We start from the raw sequence: 4982 nt of genomic DNA, 5'->3' as shown, positions 1-4982 counted from the left end.
GGCCTTACAAGATTGCCTGCAAGAAATAAAACCCGTTAAAAGAAATCCTGCGTCTCGCCGTGCTTTGAGAGGAGTTATAGTGAAAACTCGAGACTGTTCATCGGCGTCGGAGGTGAAGCTTTCCCAAGACGGGCGCGAAGCAAGACCACGCAGCCTGCTCGTGTCCAGTCACCAGTGTTCATCGCAGCCGTTGTTCTCAAGCTCGTCGATCACGCGCCCAGGTCGTGGGCATGGAACACTGCAGCGTTCGGGGACACGCAGATAAGTGAAACGCGCACACGAACTCTCGAATAGACTGTCGAAAGGAAAGCCACGAACTGAATCAGAGACTTTCAAGGCGAAGCCACCAAGAAGAACACTGACAAGAGTGGAATCAAGGATTCTTTTCAAAGGTTTAAGCTAAGTGATGCTGATTTCTATGGAACGCCAAATGAGCCACGCTTAATTAAATAAATACACCAAAAAATAATTAATTCAATGTGTCACTAATTAATTTAAAGTAGAATTAAATAATTAAAATTGGCATTAAATATATAATTTATGAATTAAATGTCAATTTATATAATGTAATGTTAAATATTTCTTTCGCAATTCAATTAATTATTTAATTAATTAATTTAATTATTTCATGTTACGTGTGTTTCAGCACATCATTAATTAAATTAATCTGTCAATCTCACCCATCAAAGTCAGTGGGCGGAACCACTGACGTAAACGGGCGGGACTAGTGCCAATCTGGTGTTATCGACTGCTTTGGTCTGAAGCCTAACACCTCCTACATGACATGAATGGATCAAGGAGGAAAGCTGCTTCTATTCGAAATATGATGAAAAAGGCGTTGTGAGTGATTGGGACTGTAGCACTGTCAACATTTCAAGTGAAAGGCTTAGAGTTTTATCTTTAGGAAAATGTATTCGTGAAATTAGCTTCTTGGCCATGACGTTTTAAAAGGAGTGGATGCATGTTGTCGAGATACGTTGAGGATGACAGCTGCCTCCAAGTTCTACTTGGCTTCCTCGTTGAGGATGACAGCTGCCTCCAAGTTCTTCTTGGCTTCCTCGCGGCCTATCCACTAGGGCTCCGGGAACCAAATCTCCTTCATCATCGTTTGACACACTTTCTCACAGGTAATGTAGACAATTTTGAATGGCATTTGCCGTTGTGTAACCTGACAACGTTGGAACTAGCCGGCTACGTGGTCTCATTTTCACCGTGGTAATGCTAGTTGCATTTGTCATAAGTAGCACAGTCAGTGACCGCAGACAACGAGTCATTTGTTGGCAAAACAAAGTAGATGGTATGCTAAGAAACATTACCAACGTTGTTCAATGTTGGCGGACGCTCCAGTTTTTGAATGGGGTCGAGACGCCAACCAGCAATACTCTTCTAGGAGGGTGCTAGTGCTAGAAAAATAGCATTAGCAGGCATCACTACACAACCAATTACCAGTTACTTTCACACCATAGAAAATAAGCAAGTATGAAGTGATTAGTTTGCGAATTCAAGCTTGGTCACTGGCAAATGGTATGAATATCAAGAGTACATTAAAGGTAGAGTACCTCCCAGTGCTTGGCTTACTAGTTCAACTTCAGAACATTCTGGGACTAGATCTGTCCAGTTATGTTCATGAGCGGTCCAAGACTATTTTCGCTCTCTTGAGTATGAATCCTGTATTGTCACGTAATGCAGTTAAATAAGTTAAACTGATTTGGTATGTTAAGCACGTTTTAAAAATGTTGCATTTTGCCTTTATAGGGCAGTAGGCCTACTGTTGTTATCAATGTCACAATATTCCACAATGTAACCTCATGTAGAATAGCCTCAATTATTGTTTTATGTACTTCTTGTGTTTATGTCTGTCATGTGTATACTATAAAGTGCTATAGCATTCTTCACTCTCTCACTCACACACACACGCTGGTTTTATTCAGAACATTGTGGAAGATGAATAGAAGTAATCTGTTGTAAGATCTGCTGTAATTCCCACATCTGTATCACACTGTATTTTCAGAAATAAAAAGGGGATACTGTGACCAAACCGGCCTACTGATGTCCATACAGTAGCCCTACACAAGACCATGTCTGTCACATTGGTGCCATGACCGAGTTGGACCTTCGCCCAACCGGGATCATTCTGGACATCATCTGCGTTGTGGTATCATACAGTATATTGCGTATATTGCATCCATGTATGGAAATGGTAAAATATGTAACCCACTTGTACCATCTTAATGTGGTACAATCAAACCTTATTTGACTAATCAAGTGTTGAAGTGATACTGTTTAGCGATTTTAAGATTTATTCTGTAGAGCTTTCTTTTAGATTACTATTTTATCTTAACCCCTCCACCTTTTTTTATCTGTTAAATGTTTTGTGTGTGTGGGTGTGAGAAGTGTACCACCCACTGCAAAACAATTGCCAATACTGGGACATAAGGCTACTATTACTACGACTACTGTGCTATTTTTGGAAATAAGCTCATATTACACCTCCCTGTGAGTTAAATGATTGAGTTTTACCTTTCTCTAGCCGCCAGCTGGTCTCATAGGATTCAATGTTTATCACTAGCATGGAGCATGGAGGTGGTATTTGCACAGCCATACTCTGAAAACGATTGAAAGTACAGCAGGAAGGTAAACCTTGATCATTTAACTCAAGGGGAGGCGTAATATGAGCTTATTTCCACAAATGGCACAGTATCAATTTAGCTGAGATGGCAAGCTTGCACTGATCATGGATCATCTGACTTTATGTGTATTATTTATGCAGATAATCATCAAAGCCTGACTGCCCACAACACCTGGATCAGAGAGCCAGTCCAATGAAATCTGTCAAGAAAACCGCAGATAAACAAGGCCTGTATCATCATTGTAGTCTAGTACTACACTTTTATTATACACGAAGACAGAACATGAGATGCTTGTATCATTGCAAAAAAAAAAAAAAAACTAACTATACAATCAGTCATGCACTCTCAGACGCACTCACTTACTATACAACTCACCACACACGTTATCCATTACAATGTGTTCATTCAGCTCTAACATACCCACATTTTTAATTGAAAAAACCCTCAAATCTCAAGAACCTGAATGCAGCGTAAATGTGTCTCCTGGCTACAATGGGTTAAAGCGCTGGAGGCCAGAAGGAAAGTAGAGTGATTACACTCATTCTCAAACTGGACGCAATGTGGACAGTATTCCAAGTGTGCCTTTAAATAATATTGGTTTGTGGGTTTTGTGTTGTTTATTGGGTCAGAGGTGGGCCCCAAGGTTCAATTACACCATTAGGTGTAAGTGATCACCATTCTTTGTTACACCATGATTTTCCTAAATGTATGTATATTCCAGTTCAGTCTTGTTTATATAATTCTGCACAACTTGGTTCATCTTTCTTCCCATGTTTAACTGCAGTCAACCTGCCATCCAAGCCGAGGCCAAACACATCATAGCACTGAGGTGGTCAACCAAGGTTGCAGATAGGGATGACTTCCACGACGTGTCCACCAAGACCAGAGGAGGCTGCTGCGGACAGCTTCCCTGCGAGAAACCTTGCTACGCCCAGTATAGGCACACAACTCTAATTTCACTGCATGTTTTAGTATTTCTATGCATGCAACCTATAAATCCTTTAAATCTTGCAATTGATGTAGACTTGTAAGCCATCTTTAAGCAACTAATACGTTATTCTAACCTCTTCACATTGATACACATTTTGTGCACTTCAGATTAATTTCCTGTATTTTGTTCTTGCTCTTTCCCTGCAGAAACACAATTGAACAGATTTAATAAATGTTCGTCTTTGTCAATAATTGTATCTTCTTTTCAGCATGAACTGAGCCAAGTTAACTTTCTAGTCAAAGTATCTATTGGAGGCATAAATAACAAGAGGAAGACTAGCCATCAATAATTACAGTATTTACAAGCAGTGAAAGAGGCACGGACTATCCAAATATTTGTTACAGTGAAGAAGTTGTGATGCTGTACGTGTTTACTCCATCTACAGGCTGCTATAGACTTAGTTTTCCACAAAGAAGCCTAGAGTCGAGACCTTTGTTCAATCTTCTGACATGCTCTTACTCTTGACAAATGGGTACTATATCAGCTTTATTACTTTATTGAATCCTAAAATTGTCCAGCACGTATGAATTGGACGTTGTATCTTGGAGTAAATAAGCTACTATCCAGATTTAAAGATCAAGGTGAGCTGAAAGAATGTTTTCATCCCTGCGCAAGAGGCCAGGAAGGTTTGTCAAAGGTTGGAGTAAGTCTCTTTTTTTTCGCGACTAATCGTGACTAGATATATCGATCAGTCCAGTGTTTCTCAACAGGGGTGCTGCGGAAAAGTGGCTGATAAATAAATTATGTAATATAAGATATATTTGTCTAAATTGATAAGTTAATGCTAGTCAGTGGAATCTTTCATCTGCCATTTACGCACAATAAAGTAAATTTATGTCACCCCAGTAAGCTGCAACTTCAAACGTAGGTAGTGTGACCAAATGTGTTACTTTTCTAAGCTTGTGTGGTATCGGATGCGATGCCATGTTACGGCTTGTTGGTTTGGGGTGCCTTGAAATTTTTCATGAATTGGAAGGGTGCCTCGCCTAAACAAAGGCTGAGAAACACTGGATTAGTTGACTATTAAAATGTTCGTTAGTTGCAGCCCTAGTACTGTATGTTCTATGAATACCATCAATACAATATAGCTGGTATGCTCCAACTGGTGATAATAATTTGCCCCTGTAGGGCCTAGAGGCCTACAGTATTTTCACTTCGATAAACTTAACTTAACTGTCACTGTAAGGGTTAGATAATCATTATTGGTCAACTGTTTAACAATTGAGACATATATTGTTATATAATAATAATAATAATAACTTGGTTTTATATAGCGCCTTTCAAGGATGGATAAGTGTTTCGGTCACAGAGTCGGAGAGTGAGGGCCGGAGTCTGGAGATGTTCTTGAGATAGAAAAAGGC

The 4982-nt window shown here is 39.7% G+C and overlaps 1 long non-coding RNA gene across 1 annotated transcript; it reads left to right on the top strand.

Moving 5' to 3' along the window:
- The first annotated feature begins 487 nt into the window (after positions 1-487).
- On the top strand, positions 488-4621 carry LOC134459215 (uncharacterized). The gene is made up of 3 exons (XR_010036816.1): positions 488-1127; positions 2012-2155; positions 2771-4621. It is a non-coding gene; the product is annotated as an uncharacterized LOC134459215 (long non-coding RNA).
- The last annotated feature ends 361 nt before the right edge of the window (positions 4622-4982 follow it).

The sequence above is a fragment of the Engraulis encrasicolus genome, chromosome 12, assembly GCF_034702125.1.
Source record: "Engraulis encrasicolus isolate BLACKSEA-1 chromosome 12, IST_EnEncr_1.0, whole genome shotgun sequence".
In the NCBI taxonomy this organism is placed as follows: Eukaryota; Metazoa; Chordata; class Actinopteri; order Clupeiformes; family Engraulidae; genus Engraulis; species Engraulis encrasicolus.
Note: the sequence above shows the minus strand (reverse complement) of the source record. Positions and strands in the feature narration are given on the sequence as shown.